Below are 25,042 nucleotides of genomic sequence, written 5' to 3'. Positions count from 1 at the left end.
ATTAAGCACATACGAACAACATTATTCCCCTATCTCCTATGATACTTGGTCATTTCATAGGAGACAAGGTTCAGATTTTGGATGTTGATTATGATAATGATAACTAGCATTCACAAACATGACAATTAGCTAAGAATGTGGTATCAATGTTAAATTAACCCAATCAGCAGTATTAAGGAGGCCTAGGTCTTATACTGTAGCATTCCACAGAAGATCAACCATATGTATCTCAACATATTTGCAAGCTACTGTACACTGTTTGCTGATTACCAGATGAGAGCAGTAAGAGAATATTTTAAAAACTGGAATGCTCTCCATTGGCTACTCAAGTTTAAAGTTCATCAGTGCATGACAGCATCGGGCCTCATATAAATCCATAAAATGCATGTTACTCAAAATATGCTTTTAATAAAAATGTCAGTAATGTAATGCAGTTACAATCACAATACAAGGTATCAGCTGCTGCGAGAAAGGCAGGGACATTTGCAACAAGAACCATTTCTTAGGAGCCATTTAGAGAGCAAGCTAAAAAAAAAACGCCTTTGTTCTTCTTGCAATAAATAACTGCAGAAGAAGGGTTATCTTCCCAGCATGAAGCCAGGAGGACTGGAAATTTGAAAGCTAGTAAAAAACCAGAACAACCCTGGAAGTCTTGGCCGGACTCCTCCAGCCATCTGCGCTACCAGAAAACCCAGGAGTTCCACAAACAAGGTTCATGATAACGTGGATAATAATCCAACTGGATAGGCAGAAAATTCCAGTTCTGAAAAAAAAAATGCAATTGCGAGAAACAAAAGTTTTGAGGCAACTGTTTTATATTACTCGGTCAGGCACCATGGTAAATGTAGTATTTATTAGCAGTGTGAGAATAACTGCTTGTTGCAATTTCTTGAATCACTTCTATGTGCTTTCCCTAGAAGACATGGACAGGATACTTATTAATTTATTACTTTGGAGTTGTGAAGGCAACCATAGACAAGTTGGACCCTTGCCATCATGACTGGTTAAGTCCATCAGAGAAGAACCTAATGGCCTTTCAGCCCAAGTTATCAGTTCTTCCTTTGCAGATGGGTAAGCTCCCTCAAGTTAGATTATTAGACCATTGCAATGCATTACACATGAGGCTATTGTTGAAGATGGTACAAAAACTTTGTTATATCCAGAATAGAGCTGCAACAGTTCCTAGCTGAGATTGAGTGTTATGAATATATTACTCTAGTGCACTGGCTCCAGATTCATTTCCAGGCCCACTTCAAAGTATTAGTTTTAACTTTTAAAGACCTTTAGAGATTGGAACCAAGATAGTTTAATGATTGCCTTCTCCATATGTACCCACCTGGACTCTGAGATAGACAGAGGCCCCTGCTGTGTGCCTCCACTGAGATGCAGTGGGGGGCTGTAGGGAAAGATTGCCTTTTTGGTGGTAGTCCCCCAACTTGGGAATGCCCTCTCAAGAAAGGCTATCATGGTGCCTTCTTTGATTACTTTTTGGTGCCAAGAGAAGACTTCATTATTCACCTAGGCTTGTTAATTTATTTTATTGCTCAGGTTAAAGCCATTCATACCTCCACTGTAGGATTTGAGGCTGCTTACATTGCTATGGATTTGTAATTTTATCTTGCATTTTATATTTTAAATATTTGGGGAGGTGTTCTGTATTTTTAAGTTGTGTATTTGATTATTTGCTGCCTTATGAACTTTGCTGAAATGCAAGATATCAATAATCTAAATAACTAAAAGGCTTAGGGTGCAATCCTATGCATGTTTAGACAGAGGAAAAGCCTACACCTCCCAGCATGCCCCAGCCAGCATTGCTGGCTGGGGCATGCTGGGTATTGTAGGCTTTTTCTATGTCTAAACATGCATAGGATTGTGCCCTTAGACACATTTATTTCTAAAATTGATATCCTACATCTTCAATATCAATTGGCATTTGCAGGGTGGGTTACAAACAAAATAGAAGCACAGCACTAGAGAAACCCACATGCAAAACAACAATTATAGTACAGCAGCACTGAACGAAGTATTCAGGTAAAAAAAGAGAAACTTACAGCAGCCTAAAAGGGCTTTAAAAACTTTTAAAGATTAAAAAAATTCTTGGAAAATAGAAATATCCTTGTATGGAGCCAAAGTAACAATAAAATAGGTTCCAGAAGAGCTTGTAGGGGTAGGGTGGGGGGAGGGCACCACCACCAGGTTTTACTGGCTAAAACTCACCTTACTTAGATGGTGTGGCATGAAGAGAAGAGCCTCAGATGAAGATCTCCATGCACAATCAGGTTGGTGGAAGACAAGACAATCCAACAGACACCCAGGTCCACTTTGAAAGATACCATCTTTGGACAAAGAAAATCTTGCCAGTTTTAGACCCATGTCCAACCTACTTCTTTCTTCTTCTTTTTTTTTAGTAAGGTGACTGAGCATGTTGTGGCAGAGAAATTCCAAGCGTTCCTAGAAGACGACACATCTTTTCTTGACCTTTTCAATCTGGCTTTCAGCACAGTCATGGAACAAAGACTGCTTTAACAGTTTGTCTTAATCCTGGTGAAAGATCTCCATATGGACACTAACAGGGGAGTTAGCAAGAATACCTGCCTGTAGTTCTTGTAGGAGCTCTCACAGAATAACAGAATCATCGAATAGTAGGTTTGGAAGGGGCCTATAAGACCATCGAGTCCAACCTCCTGCTCAGTGCAGGAATCGAAGTCAAAGCATCCCTGACAGATGGCTGTCCAGCCTCATCTTGAACGCCTCCCGTGTGGGAGAGCCCACCACCTCCCTAGGTAATTGGTTCCATTGTCGTATTGCTCTAACAGTCAGGAAGTTTTTCCTGATGTTCAGCCGGAATGTGGCTTCCTGTCACTTGAGCGCATGATTCTGTGTCCTGCATTCTGGGATGATCGACAGGAGATGCTGGCCTTCCTCCCTGTGACAACCTGTCAAGTGCTTGAACAGTGCGATCATAGCTCCCCTTAGTCTTCTCTTCTCAAGGCTCTCTTCTCAGCTGCTTTTGATATTGTAGATCAGGGATGGACAGAAAGTAGGTCTTCAGATCTTATGAACCTCAACTCCCAGCATTCCTACCCACTGGCCATGCTGACAAGAACGTCTGGGAGTTGAAGTCCATAAAATCTGTAGAGCTACTTTCTGCCCACCCCTGTTAGATCACACTGTACTTCTGGGCTGGCTAGGACAGCTGCCCTCTCAGAGAACACACCTAGCGGCTCAGGGCTTTTTTTGTCCTGGTCACTTAAGTGAGTGATCACTGAGGAAGCTACATCAACTTCCTTGGACTTTTTACTTGGGTCCAAGTGACTGTCGTAGCAAGAACAAGGAGTCTTGTAGCAAAATTTACTGTCGTTAGGCTAAGTGCAGCATTCAGCATGGGGAAGGTTAAAAATGTATCAAGTTGGGAAATTGGGTTTACAAACTGAAACTAGCCACCACCTCTGAAGCAGTCTCTCAGAGGGGCTACTATGTCTGCCGATGGCATCCAATCCCCCCCGCCCCCATTAAAGATTTACAGCCATTTGTTGATTTCTCCATTATCATAGAATAGTAAGGTTGGAAGGGGCCTCGATTGGCCATCGAGTCCAACCCCCAACCTCCTCATTATATCCAATGAGGAGACAATGAGTTGAAGCAAGGCTCCCCTTTGAATCCAAACCCACATAAGATGCCAATCCAAAGTGTTCCACTAAGTTCCAGAGCAAAAAACATTGCTGTGCATACTCCTAGGCTTTACTGCTTTCCTTGTCCTCATGATTAATGGTGCTAAGATGCAGAATCAAACTGAAATTTAAAGCATGTTTTCCTGTAGCCATACTTGAAATATTACCAAAGATAAAATGATTGCAAAGAAGGCCCATCCTGGCCAAGGTTATTATTTCTGGCTCTGAAACATGTCAATATGGTTGGTAAGCCTCATATTCTGCATCATACTTATCACCAAGTAAGAAATGTTAAAGAAACATCTCCAGTACTAAAAAGATAATGAGGAAAAATCTAGTAGCTACCCAAGTAATATCTGTTATTCAAAACATAGATTTTCAATTCAGGTCAGAGTAGTATTTCCTCCCAAGAGTGTAGAGCATGGCACTTCAAAACCAATTTTGAATTCTTAAAACACACATTATTGATTTCAAGATAATCTGCATTGATCTATTCATTTTTGTAAAATCTGAGTTGGTGCTACTTTAGACTTTGCATAATAATCTTTGATAATACCTATCTGCTTTAATTAAGCATTCCACTGTGTGCAGTTATTTAACAACTAAAGCCCATATACAACAAAGCACTGCAGCTTTCTCGTACAATATAGAAATGCTTAAATGCAGGGACACCTCAAACAGAGTGACCTATTTCTGTTCAGGTATATAAAGATATAGATATCAGATATATCAGGCACCATAAGCTGCCCTACCTTATTTCAGTGATTTTATGATCAATGGGGCAAGTGCAACAGAATTGTTTCATTCATTTCATTTTTCTTTCTCTGTGCAGTGTGTGGGTTGCCTTACTTATGTGGGCTATCCAAAGGTATATGCTCTACAGAAAATCTTCTTGCATGAAGTCCACACTTTGCTTGTGGCACAGTATGCTCCAGACTACATGAACTAATGGAGAGATGGAGAATTGTTCTTCCTAGTGGACGTCATGGCCTGCTTCATGCTCAACTACAAAGATTCTATCACAAAAACACAGCCTTCATGGGGTGAGGGTTTTTTAGGATTATTTTTACGATCCTGCACCCCAGCATTAGAACTTGCCATCTAGGACTTGAAATTATGAGTTACTATGATCAGGACTTAAACATGGTAACTGCATAATTCTACAGTGAATATTCATGGCATCCACGGAGCTTTATTCTGTTTGAAGAATGGAAGCACAGCTAGGAAAACAGTGGTTATTACTATTATGGCACTGCTGTTAACATTATATCTGTCAGTCGAGCCACAGCCACCTTTCGGAACTGTAGCCACAACCACATTTTAGCAGCACATCATGTACTGCAGACCTTCATGGACTAAAGCTTGCAATTATATATATTTTTTAACAGTCAGATGAAGATTTCAGAGATTAGTAAGGATTTTTTTTATAACCTCCCCCACCCCTAACTGCTTCTCGGAATTATCAGGTATTTCAAGGATATGTTCAATTAGAGTTATTTCACCTTATGACATCAATCCATCCTCCCATGCATTTTCACCTTCCCACACTAAAAGGCAATTAATATTTTCTTATACTACTCCCAGGAGGCTCAGATCCAAACATGTTTCAACATAATAACCACAGGTTGCTGCAAGCCACTTCATACAAATTCCTGAAGGATGATAGGAACTAACATTTCAAAGCTTGTTTGGAAACTTACTGAAATCATTCCAAGCTTAAGATACTATAGACCCTGATTCAAGAATTCCCTTCTATAGAAATAGAACAGCATTAGTACACATTGGGACAGCCAGTGCCAACAGCTGGAGTTTCCAAACAGCCACCCAAATCCTGAATCCTGTGAATGGGGCAATGAGAGCACTGGAGCACAAACTTTATTCTCCAGCTGTCCCTTGGGTGAGTCATAATCCCCAGATCCCCAGTTTTCATTTTTAAAAAGCAAGTCTCTATCCCAGGGGTCTCCAACACAGCACCCACAGTTGCCACTTCACCCACCTAGCTATTTCCCCCCTCTGCTAGTGAATGGAGCAATTTCTCCATTCCCTTGCACAGAGGGAAAGAGCCCCCCTCCTGTCGAAAAACAGCTGGGAGTGAAAGTCCACCCCCACCAAGAACCCTTGGGGCAACATGGTTCTTGGTGGAGGTTGACTTTGTCCCCCCACACTGATTTGCGGCAGGGGGACTTTTCCTCTCCCTATTGAAACCAATGGACAAATTGCTCCATTGGTTTTAATAGGGAGAAGAAAAGCTCCCCTGCCAAAAAAAATAATTGGAGTAGGGGTGAAGTCCAGAGAGACAGAAGGAAGGAAGGCAGGGGGAGAGAAAGAAAGAAAGCCAGCCAGCCAACCAGGGAGAGCGGGAGATAGGAGTCAGAGAGAAAGAGAGACTGAGGGGGGGGGGGGAGCCAGAGAGATGCACATAAGGAAGGACAGGAAACAGAAGCCAGAGAGAGAAGATCCAAAGAGACAGATGGTCATAAGGATGGAAAGAAGGAGCCAGAAAGAGAGAGGAGCCCGGGATGGGGGAGCCAGAGAGATAGATGGACAGAAAAATGGAAGAAAGAGAAGCCAGAGACAGGGAGAGAGAGAGGAGCCACAGAGAAAGAAGCAAACAGGAGCCAGAAAGAGGGGGGAAAGGAGAGACAGAGAAAGAGAAAGAGAAGGAAGGAGGCAAAGAGAGAGAGAGAGAGAGAGAGAAAGACAGAGTGAGTAGCACACAGAGAGTGCACATTGATGCATGCACACACAAACGCAGTTAAGGAGGGGTACTCCCAACATTTTTGTGTTTGGCCCTCCACCCCGCTTGTTGTTGTTCAGTCGTTCAGTCGTGTCCGACTCTTCGTGACCCCATGGACCATAGCACGCCAGGCCTTCCTGTCCTGCGTTCTCTCCCGGAGCGTGCTCAAGTTCATATTCATTGCATCCGTGATGCTATCTAGCCATCTCATCCTCTGCCGTCCCCTTCTCCTTTTGCCTTCAGTCTTTCCCAGCATCAGGGTCTTTTCCAGGGAGTTTTCTCTTCGCATTAGGTGGCCAAAATATTGGAGCTTCAGCTTCATTATCTGTCCTTCCAATGAGCAGTCAGGGTTGATTTCCTTTAGGATGGACTGATTTGACCTCCTTGCAGTCCAGGGCACTTGTAAGAGTCTTCTCCACAGTTCGAAAGCATCAATTCTTCGGCGCTCAGCCTTCCTTATAGTCCAGCTCTCACAGCCATACATTACTACTGGGAAAACCATAGCTTTGATTAGACGGACCTTTGTCGGCAAGGTGATGTCTCTGCTTCTTACTATGCTGTCTAGGTTTGCCATAGCTTTCCTCCCAAGGAGCAAGCGTCTTTTAATTTCATGGCTACAGTCACCGTCTGCGGTGATCTTGGAGCCCAAGAAAGTAAAATCTGTCACTGCTTCCATTTCTTCCCCTTCTATATGCCAGGAAGTGATAGGGCCAGATGACATGATCTTAGTTTTTTTAATGTTGAGTTTCAAACCAGCTTTTGCACTCTCCTCTTTCACCCTCAACAAGAGGCTCTTGAGATCCTCTTCGCTTTCTGCCATTAGGGTGGTATCGTCTGCATATCGGAGGTTGTTGATCATTCTCCCGGCAATCTTAATTCCGACCTCTGATTCATCCAACCCAGCATTTCTCATGATGTACTCTGCATATAAGTTAAATAAGCAGGGTGACAATATGCAGCCTTGTCGTACTCCTTTCCCAATTTTGAACCAATCGGTTGTTCCATCTCTGGTTCTTACTGTTGCTTCTTGACCCTCGTACAGGTTTCTCAGGAGACAGGTAAGGTGGTCTGGTACTCCCATCACTTTCAGAATTTGCCACAGTTTGTTGTGATCCACACAATCAAAGGCTTTAGCGTAGTCAATGAAGCAGAAATAGACGTTTTCCTGGAATTCTCTTGCTTTCTCCATGATGCAGCGAATGTTGGCAATTTGATCTCTAGTTCCTCTGCCTCTTCGAAACCCAGCTTGTACTTCCGGTAGTTCTCGGTTCGCATACTGCTGAAGCCTAGCTTGTAGGATTTTGAGCATCACCTTGCTGGCATGTGAAATGAGCGCAATTGTGCGGTAGTTTGAACACTCTTTGGCGTTGCCCTTCTTTGGAATTGGAATGTAAACTGACCTTTTCCAGTCTTGTGGCCACTGTTGAGTGTTCCAGATTTGTTGGCATATTGAATGCAGCACTTTAACAGCATCATCTTTTAGGATTTTAAATAGCTCGGCTGGAATACTGTCATCTCCGCTAGCTTTGTTGTTACTAATGCTTCCTAAGGCCCACTTGACTTCACTCTCTAGGATGTCCGGCTCAAGTTCAGTGACCGCATTATCATGGCTATCAGGGACATTCAGATCTTTCCTGTATAGTATAATCAATCTGATTTCGATATTGACCATCTGGTGACGTCCATGTGTAGAGTCGCCTCTTGTGCTGTTGGAAAAGAGTGTTTGCTATGATCAGCATGTTCTCTTGGCAAAACTCTATTAGCTTTTGTCCTGCTTCATTTTGTACACCAAGGCCATGCCTGCCTGTTATCCCGGTGATTTCTTGACTTCCTACTTTAGCATTCCAATCCCCTATGATGAAGAGGACATCTTTTTTTGGTGTTAGTTCTAGAAGGTGTTGTAGGTCTTCATAGAACCGATCAACCTCAGCTTCTTCGGCCTCAGTGGTTGGGGCATAGACTTGAATTACTGTGATGTTGAATGGTTTGCCTTGGATTCGTACTGAGATCATTCTATCATTTTTAAGATTGTACCCCAGTACTGCTTTTCCCACCCTTTTGTTGACTATGAGTGCTACTCCATTTCTTCTAAGGGATTCTTGCCCACAATAGTAGATATGATGGTCACCTGAATTAAATTCGCCCATGCCTGTCCATTTGAGTTCGCTGATTCCCAAGATGTCGATGTTCAATCTTGCCATCTCATGTTTGACCACCTCCAGCTTACCTTGATTCATTGATCTGACATTCCAGGTTCCTAAACAATATTGTTCTTTACAGCATCGGATTTTCTTTTCACCACCAGACACATCCACAGCTGAGTGTCCTTTCGGGTTTGGCCCAGCCGCTTCACTCTTTCTGGCGCTACTTGGAAATACCCTCTGCTCTTCCCCAGTAGCATATTGGACACCTTCCGACCTGAGGGGCTCATCTTCCGGCGTCATCTCTTTTAGCCTTGTGATACGTTCCATGGGGTTTTCTTGGCAAGAATACTGGAGTGGGTTGCCATTTCCTTCTCCAGTGGACCACATTTTGTCAGAACTCTCTGCCATGACCTGTCCGTCTTGGGTGTCCCTGCACGGCATAGCTTATGGCTTCACTGAGTTACGCAAGCCCCTTCGCCACAACAAGGCAGTGATCCATGAAGGGGCTCCACCCCGCTACAGCAGCTTATTTGTGCTGGTGCCCTGGGCACCTTTTCAAAATGCCAAATGTGCCCACAGCCCCCTACTCTAGGCCTTGTACAAGCAGAGATGTCAGGCAAAATGTGGAGGCACTATTCTTTCCAGTCATTTCATGAAAAATGAGACTGCTGTGACCTTTCAGTGTTTTCAGCCAATTAATGAAATCATAAGAATGATTGACACACCCATTGTCTCAAGAAGGAACTTTCTAACAGTGTTGCCAGGACTACTAAAATCTCTACTGAGTAGATGATCCACTGAAACATATGCTGATCTACTGATTTGTCTGAACAATATTCTCAGATGTGACAGTCTACTTATATTCAGATATTTGCATGAGTGAATATATATATATATATATATATATATTTACACACACACACACTCTCCACAACAAAGCAGCAAGAAATTTCTGCACAAATTTCTCCTTCAATGAGACTCCTTAATAAAGTAAAAGCAGCAAGAGGGCAGAGTGTCTGATGGTCTGAAAGGGTTAAGTGTGCTTTGCAACTGGTGGGATGGTCTGCTTAGCTACTTCTGCCAGAGTAAGTCTTCCTTGCTGACTTGCATTTGCCTGTAGATCCAAGTAAAGCATTTTCAGAAGTTTTCTTGGTGGTCTACTAACTCAGTCCATGTCTATGATTAATCAGTCTGTATGGCCCAACTCAGTGAGCTCCAAAGACAGAAGATAGCAGCAGTTCTGATTCAGTTACTGGTTGGATCACCTTTGCCTCTTTCAACCCAATTGTGTGTGTGTGTGTGTGTGTGTGCGCGAGAGAGAGAGAGAGAGAGAGAAAGAGAGATACCAAGAAAAAGCAAATATAATGAGAAGTGGGAGGAGAAAAAGAACTGTATTTGTGGGTGGTTCTTTAAAAGAAAGCGCCTTTTTTGCTTACTGCAAAGTATGTGACTGATCTAGAAATCAGGCATTGATAAAGTTGACACAGAAAAGTATGTGCCAGTGAAAAAGTCATAAAAATACTGCTCAAATGATCAAGCAACCAACCTTGCTAGCTATGAGTTCAATATGTGGACATTCTCCGGTAGAGAAAAAGGCAAAGGAAAGTGAAATCAGACTGGTTGCATTTGTGGCAGAATGCCGTTTGCCCATAAATACGATGGAGCAACTTCCATGACTTGTTCAGAACATTCACAAAGTCTCTATCACAAAAACAAAAAAACTACATGTAATAGAACAAGAACAGCAAATCTGAAACAAGAACTTGAGATAACCAGTGCAGACCTAATTAAAAAAGGGATGCGTCCACCTATGAGTCAAAGCAGCAAAGGCCATTGCAATGTGGCCTGACTGCCCAACAGGAGGCAGGGTACATGTCTGTTTATTAATATATAGTCTTAAGACGTACTGAGTTTTTTTCTTATACTTCTATTGAAATTTGAGCCTTGTGACCTGGCAACACTGCTTCCTTAGTTCACTTTTATGCCTTTTTTTAATCTTCCTTTGTGGAGATGTGACTGTCGCCCCAGAGAAAACAATTCAGAAATCCAGGATTTAGGGGAGCTATGACCAAGCATTAGTGTGCCTCCCAAAAACAAAGGAATAGCAGCAAAGATGGGAGTTCACAATCTTTCTAACTGAGGTCTTATTCCATATCAAAAAAAGTTTTGATTTTTTTTCTGAGTCAGTAAACTTTAAAAAAATTATCCAGCCAATGCAGATAAAGTCCATCAGTATTATACATATTGCAGGAGGCAGAGCTCTGGCTGACAGACCAGTTATGCCAGCAAATAACCCATGGTTTATTGTTGGGTTAACCACTGGGTTTACCCCTAAACAACCCAGTGCTTCAGGTTCACACAACTCGCTTACAATGTATGACCCAGCCAATTAAAAGCTTAAGTGAGGGGCATGTGGGAGGCAGCACGCTTGTTCACTCCTATTCATGCACGGTAAATCGTGGGTTAGTTATGTGCGAACTGGCCCAAAGTGTCATATTTGGTTTTGCTATTCTAAAACTTCAAAGATTGACAATGCAATCCAATGCAAACTCAAAAGTAAGCTCCACTACTCAAAAGTAAGCTCCAGTGAGTTCAATGGGGCATACTCCCAGGAAAGTACATATAGGATTGAAGCCATAAAGGATAACTATTGAAGCAGGAAGGTCACAGGCTAGCAAAATTTATGAGAGATGTCCATCTTGGTGATATAACCCAGGAAACTGAGACAAGAAAAGAATATGCGAACAGAAAAAACCAGGGCATCCTTAATGTGAGGGAAAGTAAGGTGTCTCCCTCAGGCAGCAGAATTTGGGTAGCACTCAGTGCAGAATAGCACAGGACAGATAGATCTGATATGCCAGGCACAATCCATTAGATGTGGCCATAGTCATTCACACCTTAATAATCTCTTGACTACTGTAAGACATTCTGCATGGGGCTACCTTGAAGGATGTCCAGAAACTTTAACCTTGGGCAAAATGCTGCTGACAGGTTGTTAGTTGGTGCTAGCCAAATGGGCCATATTACTCCAATTCTTTATGATCTACACCGACAGCACAGTTGCCAGTAGTCTGTTTCTGGCTACCTATTTCATTGCAATTCAATTACCTTTAAAGCCCTAGATGGTTTGGCAGCCAAACACCTTAAGGATTTCCTACCCCTGTATATACCCCCTCATATGCTCCATTCAGCATGTCCCTACTGACTGTGGAGCAGAATCTTTTGGGCTGTGGTGCCTTGCAGGCTTCCCTATCTGGTCCTTTAGGTACCAGATTAAGACTCCTTCTGGGCATACTAGATCTGATGTTTTTGTTTAGTCTGCTAACTGATTTCTGTTTTCCATGTTGTTTTGATTTTTTGTATTAAGTGCAGCTGTTTTTGTAGTGTCTGTTTTCTTTTGTTTTAACTTGTGCTGTTTGTTGCTTTATATTCTTATCACTGGATTATTTTGCTGTTGTTGTAAGCTGCTTTGTTTCATGGAGAACATCAGGATAAAATGGTTTTTAAAGATATTTAAATAAATCATAAAGTTCACCTGCCCATGGAAATGAATGGTAGCTAGGCAACAGCACAGTAATCCTGGTGAATTGTACCCCATAATATCAGGTCAAAAGCGGGGGTCCCATTTAGATTTTCTGCCTCAGGCACTACTCTTGGGCCAGCCCTGAGCACAGGAAGCAGCAAGCAAAGCAAGGCCAAAGATAGGCAACACAGAACCAGACCCACATAAAACCTAACCAGGATTTCTTCTCATTCGGATGCTGCCAATGTGTTGAAGGGAACCTTCCATAGAGCAGTCAAGTCTTCTAATTTTACAGAATAATATGTATCAGCCAGGGGACCCATACGACCAAACATTCCCTTGCACTTTGCTCCCACACTCCTGCCTATTTGCACATACTACTCAGATTTCTTCACACCAGAATGAGTACTAGACCAGAAAATAATTGGTACTTTAAAAGAAAGAGGCAAGCAAGATCTGCGATACAAAACTTCTGTCTTGTATAACTGGCATAAGAAACTAAAAAAAAGGTCCATAATGCATTAAAAACCAAGAAGGGAAAAAGGTGTCACTTGTTTTTATCCTTATCTTATGAACTGGCACAAGAATCTTGCAATTCCGTCTTTGGTTATGGTTAATAGCAGATTCAGAAAAGTTACCATTGAAAAATAAAGTAGTAACAAGTGTCAATAGATTCTCTATTTGTTCCTTTGGAATCAAGTCCGTGTTCCACTTTTCCATATTAACAAGCATGCCTGTCACTGAAGTGTAAAGCCAACAGCTATGTAGAGAATTATAGCATACTGAAATTTCTCAAACTCATGCTACGCAGTAGGATGGGGTTTTTTTAACCACTCACTCTAATTTTGCAGAGGATTAGATGTTTCAGATAACAGGAGGAGAACAATAAAGTTTAACTGGTGATTAAGTAGCTAGGGTCTTGAATTCCAGGTTTCCTCTTGTTATTTTTACCACGCCTGCCACAGATTTTTGCACCAGGAGGCAGTGCAAGCAATTGTACAGAGTTGGATCCAGACTGAATCAAACTTAGAGTAGGCCCACTGCATTAGCTTAAAGTAAACTTATTGAAATCAGTGGAAATTAAGTAAGCCTAAGTCTGGATCTACCCCATAGTTACTATTTAGTATTCCAATTCTTGGGTTTTGTCCTCTCCACACAGAAGTTAGTACCTCAAAGGAGTACAAGTCTTCCTATTATTGTCCAAGTCAAACAATAATAACCCACTGGGGTAACCCATTTCCCAGCAATTGGCCCACTCTTCTCTATCCATTATTAGAGCCTTTCTCCCCTCTTTTTATGCTGGATTTGTTGTGCCACTGCATCCGTGTTCACTATTTTCACCCATTCACTAAATGTCATCTTTCGCCTTGCTACTTCATGACCTAGAAGCCCAGTTTGTGATAAACACTCAAGATTTCAAACCACTGGCCTCCTTTGGGCATCCAATGTATGGGAGGGATGGTATTGTGCACATTCCATATTAGGGAATAAACCCCAAATTGTTCTGGGAGCAGGAAGCACCTATGCATATAAAATGTATGAGGACCAAATATCTGGAAAGGGACAGAAAAAAAGAAGAAAAAAAGACTTTAAAGTTGCAATCCTATGCATGCTATGTATTCAACTAGGGAGGGAATCACAGCGAAGTCAGCAGGACATATATTTCAGTAAACATGTATAGCACTGTGTTGCAAAAATGCAACAAGGCTGCTAGTCTAAATGCATCCTTAAACACTGTGAAATAGTCCCACTCATGTGTATCTTTGCAACAGTGCAATATACCAAAATGTATGCAGACTTCAAATTCTTCAACCTAGTATGCTGGATTGTAGCAAGAGATGTTGTGTATGGTGTGCTGTGTATGGCCAAATACAACAGGTGAGCACCAGTTAGTACACGTTAAGAAACCTTACTTTTGGGGAAAGGCAGCTGAGAAACAAACAGAATTGAAAGTCCATCTAACCAGCTGAACTTCAAAGAGGGAAATAAAAAGGTAGTACTTTGATTTTCCTAGGTTTTAAAAGTGACAAAAGTCGTTATGAATGCACCATCTCTGGTGTATATATTAATTATTCAGGCACACAGAAAGGCATGCTGTGTGTGCGCGCACATGCATGTATATATACATACATACATACACACAACACGTACGTTACCTTATCTTTTGGTCTTTGATTAACTCACAAGCCAACTATCTTCTCATACAAACGGGAAGTACCACAATCACACATGTGTAAAAGGACAGACTCACTTGGAACACAGCATACGAAAGCCCCCAAAGACAAAGCTGCACAATTCTAAAGCAAATAAACCCGAGTGACTCACAAACCGTGCACAGAGCCCAATTTGCCTACAGCAAACTGTGTGTACAGTATCCCCCAAAAGCTGTTGTATGAGAAAGTTTTACCCCTTTGTCTTTCGACAACAAGACAAACCCGCCCTCAAATGCCAAAGCAGATTCTAAAACTGAGGGCCAGTTGTCTTGAGAAGTGTCAAAATGCCACCAAAAGAACCAATGACTGGACACACACATGAGAATGAATGGGATCTGAGTGAATGGATTCTAATTATCTGAATGGTGGAATGGTGGTTATGAAGCTCTCGAGAAAACTAATATGCTATAAAATCCAGCTCTGTTATCCCACAAACCTAGTGCTAAAAAGGCAGGGGAAGAAATCTGTCTCACACACATACATATACTGAAAAAGATGATCTTTCCCCAATGTTTCTGACCGGAATCCCCCACCAGTTTGGTTATTATTATCTTTTTTAAAAGGCGGTTACAAGAAGAAGGGTGGGTGAAGGAAACAGCTCACACCACAGCCCTTAGGAACGTTCCACATTTTGCTAAGCCTGGTGCTGCTAAGTAGCGCAATCAAAGTCCACAACCACATAGTTGAGTGGAGAGAGCCAAGGCTTTACCCTTAATGGAAACCATCTGCTGCTCAAACAAGGGAGGATGAGCTATTTTTATTTATACATACATACACACACACACACACACACACACACACAGAAACACAAACCCACCAGGGCAATCAAGTCCACGTTTCCCTTCCCGGGCCTCATTCCAGCCCCAGTCGGAGATTCAACTAGACGCCTTCGGGCTGCTGGATCTTGGAACTTCCCTAACGCATGAAACCGAAGTGGCGGCGGGATCGATGGAAGTCGCCCTCCGAATGAAAGCGACGCGAAGCGCTTCCCAGAGAGGGTTGGTTGCCGCTGGATTTGTTTGTTCGACTGGATCAGCAAATCAGCATTCCCGGGAGGGGTTTCGGGGCTTTCAACAGGTGGAGCCACCCTCCGCCACAGGAGAGAACCGAAAAGCGGGAGGGGGGAGAGAAAACTTACCCAAGTTGGAGCGCAGAGGCGGCTGGCTGGGGCCGGTCGCGCCTTTGTGTGCGCGGCTCCCGGGCGGCGGGCTCCGCCGCCGGCACCGCCGCTCCCTCCCAAGTGGCGCGCCTCAGCCGAGCAGCCCCCCGAGGCAGCGCGCAGCACCGGCAGCCGCCGCCGCGGCCAAAGGGCAGCCCATGTTCCGAGGAGGCGGAGGCGCCGCGTTCACCCGCCGCCGCCTGAAGCCAAGCAGCCCCCACAAGTCAGGGCAAGAGCGGCAGCGGCTTTCCGGAGAGGAGAGGAGAGGAGGACAGGCGGCGAGGGAAAGGGGGAAGAGCGAAGAAAGGCACGCCGCCACAGCGAGCAACGGACTCATCACATGATGCGCCTGAGCGCCCGCCTCTCCCCTCCGCGCTCGCCTCCTGCCAGCCCTGCCCCAGGAAGCGGGGAAAACAGCGAGGAGGAGACACACCTGTAGGCGCTGCTGCTGCACATATCCGTCGCCGGCACAAAGCCAGACAGGAAACTGGGAGGGGAGGAGGAGCAGGGAGGAAAAGGATCAGTAAACGCCAAGGAAGCCGGCGAAGGAGAGGGGAGCCCCTCGGCCCGCTCTGCGGCCCCCGCCTCAGCGAAAAGCTGGACGCCTTCGCCCTCGCCGAGTTTCCTAGTGCACGGGAGAAAAGAAAAAGGAGGGGCGCCCTCACGCTTTCGGGGTCTCTCCTGGGCGTCTCCGCGTTGTTTATCTGCCAGCCGCTCAGGCTTCCCGGGGCGCTGAGGGGGTTTGGCTTGCTGACGTGACGGGGAGGGAGGACTTGGGTTGAGTGCTCTGGGGGCAAGATGGCTGGGTTTGCGTGGGTGTGCGACCGGCAGGCAGGGCTCCGCTTCCTCCTCCAACCCGGTTGGGGGTCCTCCACGGTATCGCGTGACCTCTCCCATCACGCCTTACCAGAGACATTTCCCCCATTCTCTCCAAACGTGCAGGCTGGCTGGTTGGGAAAGTGCTATTAAGCATGTGTAGAGTACCTTTTTCTCTCTTGAGTAGTCACTTTGGGCAATTTCTGTTTGTCATATTTGTACCCCACTGGAATCTCCTGCAAGGGTTTCAGGGCAGACGAAATACCTGAGGCCATCTCGTTCGTTCTTTTTCTGAACAGTGCTGTGAGTTCAACTGAGAGATTTAACTGCCACTGAACAGAGCCTTGAACCCTAGTCTTCCACAGCCCAACACGCACAGCATGCTCCCTCTCACTGACTTTATCCTAACCAGTGTTTATTAGACAATCCCATCAATTTATGAACAGCTTATTTCTCTTTTTAATTGCTGTCATTACTATAGATCACTGTTATGGATCTGCACAGAATAGATCCTTATTACCTGTCGGCTTAAAAGACTGAGAAGAGAGCTAAGACTGAAACCCACTTTCTTTGGAAGTAGGGCCTATTGTTATTTTAGTATTGTGCAAGAAAGAAAATGCCCCCCCCCCCGGAAGTCTTGTGAGAGATAAATGGGGTTGTGCATCCTAAAACGTTATGCAAGTTCTGCTCAATTTTCCTCTGAACTTAAAACACTGCACATGCTTGCTCAGACATAGGTCCAACTAAGTATAATAGGACTTTTCCCTGGTTAAGTCTGAAAAACATTAACACTTCATTGGAAGCAAGTTCCATTGAATTAAGTGGCATTTATTTCTAAGTATGCATAGTATGGAACTGCAAGTATTTTTGTGGTTAGAGCTTTACTTATTTAATGTCGATACACATTTCATGGGCACAGTACCTATTTTCTCACCTATGTGTGCAGGCTGCTAGGGTCTAATAATAATACTTGGCAAATATAACATATTTCAGGTTTTATTATCTCAGCATTTCCCTATATTATCTCAGCAATTTTTACAGTCCTTTATACTACGGCAAGTCAGTATATTTGGGTGAGGGAATACTAGCTTGTTTAGTAAATTGGTGTCTGATGTGGAGACTATGGCTCACACTCTTAGACACCACGCTACATCAGGATTAATACAGCTTGACTTTGCAATTTCCTCTTGTCCATACAAATCAGTTCTATCCCCACCATATGCTGAAGTGAACCAGGAATCTAGCACCCTAACAAAGATCAGAACACTGATGCAACTGTGGTGGTAGGAAGGACACTTATCCAAAAAGCTAATCAAGTATATATGTCCAGGCTTGGAAAACATGTAAGAGGCAATTCAAAGGAAAGGTGTGAACTATAAACCCCTCATCCTGGTAGACATATAAAGGTAGCATAAACGTGGTATTCATGACTGTAACCCCCAAATATGAAAATGCTAAAAGGAATATGCAGAACTGTTAAAATGGGATTGGAGCCTTCCTGGAGGGAGGGAGGGGGCAACAGGGTAAACAGACCAAAAAAGGCAGAGTGGCTCTAAGAACACCTTGGTAGGATATATTTTAATTTACAGAGGGTATCCACGTTAGTCTGTTGCAGCAAAACACATATACACACATCTTAAAGACTAACACATTTATTTTAGCATAAGCTTTTATGGACCTTAGTCCACTTCATCAGATCCATGGCATATTATGGAGAGGTTCAGGTTTTTTAGGAGCCTTATACCAGACTATTTTCCGTCTAGCCCAATGTTGTCTGCTCTGACTAGCACTGGCTGGGGATGATGGGGGTTGTAGTCCAACACATTCGGAGGGCACAACGTTGGCCAAAGCTGCTCTCGGCTGGCCCGCCTTTCAACAAAATACTGGAACGGACCCTTTGCCAAAGGAAGCATCTCTTTGAAGCTCCCGAGGCTTACTTGTGCCTTTGGTTGCCTCTGCTAATGTTTTTCTCTCGCCGTTCCGCTTGCCCAAACTTTCCTACCTGCCATTCCACTTTCCTACCCTCCAACCCACTTCCCTTAAGAGCCCCACGGCCGCGCCTTTCATCCGTTGGGCGACTATTTTTAGGGATCTCGCACCTAGGCAGCGGCTGGGGCCAGGTGGGTCTGGGATACCAGCCACTCCGTGCTTCAGGGGGCTACGCGTGACGCCGTGATCCAGCCAGCCGGTGCCCAGGTGGTGGCACCGCTTTGGCGATTCACGGCAGCGAGCGGATTACAGCGGGAAGGAGAGGTCGCGGCGGCGGCCGCGCTCGTTCTTGATTGCTGGCTTCATCTGCGCCTGGCTCCCACCCCTCCAGTCCAGCCCGAGAAGCAGCGAAAGCCAGCGCCGTTTCCCACGCCCTGCTTGGCCAGCAGTGCTGGGGATGTATGACCGCCTCGAGTCCGGAAGCCGCATTCCCTGATGCAGCCTCTTCGCTGGCCTTTGCCCATGGGAAGAACGGCTGATTCTCCTTCCTGTCCCTTATGGGCGGGGAAGCGGCGGCGGGGAAACTGGGTCCAGACGAATGCGGGCGCGAGACTCCCCCGCCCTCCCTTTCTTCCCTTGTTCCCGGGTGCGATCCTTTCACTTAAGGTGGGCTTGTGCGCAGCTCTTTTCTTCACCCGCAAACATCTGCCGGGGCTGCGGAGACGCCAAGAAGCCTTGAATTCGGTCCCTGCCACCGCAGAGAGAGCTGGGAGACGTTCAAAGTAGAATAACCTTTCTGTCTCGTGTCCCAGCCTTTTGTTTTCCCTACCCCATAATTCATGAGAGAAGGGAGAGGAAAGTGAAACCACTGGGAGCGCCAGCAGCTCCTCGCTCTCTCCAAAGCTCAGAAGGTGGAGCGCCTCGTTGCAGGGTCGAAAGTTGTGGCTGCGATGCGTCACCAAATGAAGCCTAGGGAAATTACGCTGCTGGGGAGAAAGGGAATCTTTGGAATCGCCCTTGACAATCTACCCCAGGAGGGAGAAAGTGAAATGTTACATGGCTAGATCCCTAGTTTCCAATACAATCCTATTCATGGCTACTTAGATGTAAGGCCCACTACACTGAATTCCGTGGGCCTTACTCCCGGGTAAGTAGGTATAGGATTATAGCCTTAAATATCAATTTATTACATTTCTATACCTTCCATTAGCTGAAGCTGCCTGGGCAGTGCACAAAACAAAACTTAAAAACCATAAAATACAATAACAAACGTAAGTTTAAAACATAATAAAGCCAGAGTAAAACCAAGATGAAAGCCAGCAGCATTTTAGTTCGTTTGGGGATGTTGCCTGCTATGATAAGTGGCCCAAAGTGGAGCTGAAGGTGCAGCTCTTGATTTAAGCGCTATGGATACATATTTCCTTTCACATGGCAAGATCAAATGTGGGACCTTATCCTAGCTAAACCACTTATATCCTGCTACTTGGGAATCCCTATTTAACACTGATAACCTGCGATAATCTTACATTTATTTATTTAGATGTTTGTATCCTCCCATCTTGTGCCAGAGGCAGCTCCCAAACAGATGGGGAAGGGCCCATTCAAAACATCACCGCATAAAGCAATTTTCAAAGTATGCAAATAAAAACACCAGCAGCAGTAGAACAAAACTGTACCTTCACCGGAACAGCAGCTCAATGGGATCCGCTGAATGCCCTCAGAAATAAGACGGTTTTTACTTGCTGCCGGAAGGCTAACAGTGAGGGGGCCAAAGTTCCTATTATCTTCTGGAGGCTGATTCCTCCCTCTTCTGTGTGGATGGTGCCATTTTGCCTGCATAAGAATCCTCACTCGGAGGATGAGTTCACGATCAGTATATACGCTAAATACTCATGAAACAGTAGGAGAAAAAGCCAGCCTGCTATTAAGAACATGTCTGATTGTGTATTCAGGGGATGTTTAAATTGCACACAAAGGCCAATGTTGTTAACCTATTCATGTTAAGTGTTCAGGATCGAAGCCCTTGCAATCCTGAAGAGTAACTCAACAGTGAATTGAACTTTAATTGCAATAGAAGCCATTCATTTTCATAATTGGAAGGTTCTAAGTTCTAGTTCATAATAATATTTGAGGGAAATAGTTGCAAGTAATAAAAAAAATAGAAGGGAAAACTACATTTGTGTGAGAGAGAGACATGGGAGGGGATAGCCACATTTGCATGTGTTTAGCCATGGGACTAAAATTCATCATAGGCCTCTGGAGCATTGACTCATCATCACTGAAATCTCTTGAATTGGCTGTTCCATCTGTAAAACTTAGGGATGTCAGAGAATTCCGCCATGGATTTTGGTGGGGCCGAATGCCAGTGCATTCGGCCCCCTGAAATACGTGGCTGAACGAAGCCCCCCACCCCGCGAAAGGTGCGCGAATCGGAGCACTTACCTGCTGCCGTTCTCGCTGCTTTGCGAATGGTGGCCGCGTCTGCAGTCACCATTTGCTTCTTCATTATTGCCGTGATAGGCTACGTAAATATCTACGTAGCCTATCACGGCAAAATACAGGGATGCAAATGGCGGCGGCTACAGCAGGCTGCCCAGCGGCTGGATGTCCGGCTGCAGGTGGCCCCGGCCGGCAGCTCTGCGGAGTTGCCACGGAGCGGAGCCAGCCGGGGAGAATTTGGGGGGGAGGGATGGAGCGCCTCCCCCCAACCGTGAATGTCACCCTTCGAAAAGGTAAGTGACTTTTGTACATCCCTAGTAAAACTAGGGTATTATTGCCTTGCAGCTGTGCTATGAGGAATTAGGGATGGCGGAGAATTTCTCCCCGAAACTTCGGGGGGCTGAGCGCCAACGTGTTCGGCCCCCGAACAAGTTTCGGGGAGAAATTCTCCGCCCCCCCTGCCCCCCGCACCCCCCCCCCCGGGATGGGACTTACCTTTGGCGAATGTCCCTCCCGGCGGCGGGTCCGGCCGGCGGTTCGTCGGGTCTTCGTCCGGGGCGGGAGCGGCAGCCGGTCTTTTGACCGGCTGCCGCCACCGCCATTCCAATAAAAGAAAAAAAAAACGCCCCCGTGATAGGCTACGTGACGATTAACGTAGCCTATCACGGCTAGATCTGCAAAGCCAGCTGTGATAGACTACGTAAATCGTCACGTAGCCTATCACGGGTGACTTTAAAAAAAAATAAAGTGCGTACGGATAAAGGCGGCCCCCATAGGGAGCCGCCATTCCCGTTCCTTATTTGGTCGCTGTAGTCTACGTAAAGATTACGTAGACTACGGCGAAAATAAGGGCAACGCTATTTGCATTGCCCTTATTTTCGCCATAGTCTACGTAAAGATTTAAAGGGGGCCGCCATTTGCGTATGCGCTTTTTTTTTTTTTTTTAAGTCACCCGTGATAGGCTACGTGACGATTTACGTAGCCTATCACAGCTGGCTTTGCAGATCTAGCCGTGATAGGCTACGTTAATCGTCACGTAGCCTATCACGGGGGCTTTTTTTTTTTAACTTTTAATTTCGCGGCCGGGCAAGGTGAGGCGCCTCCTCGCCGGCCTGAATTTCGGCCGGGCGAGGTGGGAAGCCTCCCCCCAGGCCTGAATTTCGGCCGGGCGAGGCGGGAAGCCTCCCCCCCCCCGGCCTGAACTTCACGGGGGGAGCAGCGAAGCGCCTCCCCCCCACCGCGAAAAGCTGCGAGACCAGGTAAGTGACTTTCGTGCACCCCTATGAGGAATAATTAGTTACTTTTTGCCCAAGTGCCTTGGAAATTAACAAAGTTATAAATGGCCATAGGTAGTTTTTCCAATATACTTACCGTTAAGTGAGAGGGGATTTCATTAAATTAAACTTAATTTTACCTCTTGATAATTAATGTTTCTCCCTCCCCTTAAAACTATCTCTAAACATGCTGCTTTGAAGATAACAAGAAGCTGCTATAATTGTTGCTATAATTACATTTGTGTTCCTGTCTTCATCCAAAAACAGTAGGAGGAAGTGTGTGCGAGAAATTATCTTATTTTACAGTTTAATTTAGAGCACTGAGGTATCTTAAGCTGAGATATTGGCCCTGTTCAGATGCGCCTGGGGAGAGGGTGGTTAGGGTAACTATGAGGGAGGGGTAGCGAAACCATGACATGCATGCCCATCACACGACCGGAAACTACGTGGCACCATGTGGTTCTACTAAACTCCCCTTCCCCCCATAGTTACCTGAAGATCTTCCTGGCATGGTTAGCACTCATCCTGTCATCCTCCATGGTGCGAATGGGCTCCCGGTGGCTGCTCTGGCAGCTGAAATGGCCACACAACCATAAAGAAAGTCTGTGGGAGCTAGAGCATCACTGACAGTTGCGGATGTTCTAGCCAGAGGACTCTATGGTTGTGACTTGGAAGTCTTCCAGAGCCCATTTGAACCATTGGGAAGCATGCCAGATGACACGTTAAACTACCCTGGGACCTCTTAACCCTGTTGCAGAGAGTGGTTAGCCAGACTGGTTCCGGAACCATGGTTAGCAGGTTTTTCTCCCCTCACACAACACACGAAGCCACCATGGTTACCGGAAATCCCCTAACCATCATGGCTTCATGTTACGTGAACAAGGCCAAAGCATCTGGACAATGATCATCAAGTATGTTTCATGGCTGAACAGCTTCTTGAACCTGGGTCTTACCAAATCAAGTCCAACACTAACATCTACATGATACTGCTTCTCCAGTTTTCATCCTACAAGAATCTCAACATAAATTCGAACAGCCAAAGTAAAAATAAATAAGAGGAACATTGTTTCTGTCATCCAGTTGTTTGGGGAAATGTTAGCAGCAAAAGATTAGATCTAAAACAAAAGCCTCAGGTCATACTTGATTATTTCTGCACATCTGTTCTGTTTTACATGGAAGAAAAACAAGCAGAAACTCTGGGTTATCATTGTCCAACCTAACAGAAACCTTTTTGTCATCATATCTCTTTTATCAAGATGGTCTTGGTTTATACAAGATGGTCTTTCCTCATAAGTCTGCTTTACATTATTAGATTTTAAACATCCAGTTTGGTCATGTCCTAGAGTAAGGTATTCATACTTCATCGTCAGAATATTATTCCTGCAGTCTGGAGATGGTCATTCAGAGTAATCCAAAGGTGAAACTCTAGGGGTGCTTCCAGATGAAGGGCTCTTAGTGCTAACTATCACAAGGCACATTGTATAACAATTCTAGGGATGGACGGATTACTCACCATCCATTCTGTGGTCTTTTCTGCTGGGGGGGGGGAGGCGATCCATTCCTCCCCCCCGGAATCCTCTGGAGCAGCTCCACATCCAGAGGATTTTGCGGAGCCGCACTCCAACTCCATTGCTCTGGTAATGCGGCCATTATTAATGTTTCTCTGTGAGGAATACAGCCACAAATGGCGTAGTGGACGCTACTTGTGGCCATAAAGCACTGGGTTTTTTTACTTCCTGCTAGCTGGGGATTTCTCAAGCTCTTGTAATGAGATGTTCGTCAGAACTTCAACTGAGGGGAAGGACCAGAATATCACCCAACAGCAGCTGGCAGATTTGAAGTGTGTGTGTGGGGGGGAGAGAAGTATTTTCTAGCTAGAGTTACCTAGAAGCATTTGAGTTGTGCCCTTGGAGATGGTGCTGCACAAGTTGCTTTAGGGAAATTTGATGCAGGATCAATGTTATCTGCTTACAGGAACATATTTGTCTTCACTATGTTCTGCTTTCATTTTTGTAAATAAATGTTACAAAGACGCCACCAGATGGCATTGGTGAAAGCACTCCTGACCATCACCACATCCTGAAATTCTAGACGGATCCTAGATTCAGGAGCACACTAAGAGAGCATGCTCAGGAGTGACCAGGAGAGGTTTAACTCACCAGTGATATGTAATTATATATGCCACAAGTCTGCCAACCTTCAGTCTTGTCTGGATTCATCTTCATTCTACCTGCTGATGATATCCTGTTTCCAATCATAACCAGGCATTGGGAAAGATAAAAAGGAGAGCAGAGCTAGGTATTTTTTTAGCATGCTGATGGTGCCAAACACCATGTCTCCATTTGAGCTCAGCTAGCAGCCCCATGTGTACCTTAAGGTTGACAGATAATAGGATGGATCTCAGGTTCCGCACAGGACAGTTCCATGAGAGGAGTTATCCATCATATTGGTTATCTACTACTACTGCCTGATAACAATGAATAAAGTAATCTATATCATGATCAGTTGTACTGTGGACCACAGGAAGATGTAAAACAGGGGTGAAGAACCTCTTTTAGCCTGAGGTCCAAATTTAGCTTCAGAGAAGCTCTTGGGGACTGCCTTCCAGTGGTGGATGGGGTCTTAGGAGAGGCATTTCAACCTTTTAAAATGGATTTAAAAAACTGCACAAAACCTGGGAAACCATCACAAGATCCATGGTTGAGGGAAAGGGGTGTGGCCCTCTAGGGAACCCTGGAGGACCAGATTGGGACCCCAGGAAGGCTGGATTTGGCCCCTGGCTCTGTGGTTCCCCACCCCTGATGTAATAGGATGCAATTGCCATTATGAATGCTTTGTCAGAGATCACCAACCCAAATCCCACAAGTTCTGTGTCATTCCTCACTTACTGAAAACTGAAAGACTCCTAGATCAAATGATCCAGGTGGGCATGAAGCTAGGGGGCAACAGCATCCTGGCAGCAACGTTCTATGAAAATCAGAAGAAATGAGTTAAGAAGACACATAGATTTATAGTACACAGAGTTTGCTTTTATCAATCCCTGAATTTTGATGGGTATCCCCCCACTTCTCTGCAAGCACTTGAAGGACAGTATAATACAGTGGTTAGAGTGTTGGACTGGGGCTTGGAAGATCCTG

At 44.9% G+C, this 25,042-nt stretch overlaps 1 protein-coding gene across 2 annotated transcripts in view; it reads right to left on the bottom strand.

Annotated features, from left to right (window-relative positions):
- PLXNB2 (plexin B2) overlaps positions 1 to 15,846 on the bottom strand; it is a 445,494-nt gene extending 429,648 nt beyond the window's left edge. The window contains exon 1 of one of the 2 annotated variants that reach the window (XM_084810902.1): positions 15,427 to 15,846. The gene's annotated coding sequence lies outside the window, so the exon portion shown is untranslated. Of the gene's footprint in view, positions 1 to 15,105 lie in introns of both variants that reach the window. The other variant, XM_084810901.1, reaches the window with a different exon arrangement.
- Between the last annotated feature and the right edge of the window lie 9,196 nt (positions 15,847 to 25,042).

Source organism: Heloderma suspectum, chromosome 7, assembly GCF_057233095.1.
Source record: "Heloderma suspectum isolate Gila_16-S chromosome 7, 16-S_ref, whole genome shotgun sequence".
Classification (NCBI taxonomy): domain Eukaryota; kingdom Metazoa; phylum Chordata; class Lepidosauria; order Squamata; family Helodermatidae; genus Heloderma; species Heloderma suspectum.
Note: the sequence above shows the minus strand (reverse complement) of the source record. Positions and strands in the feature narration are given on the sequence as shown.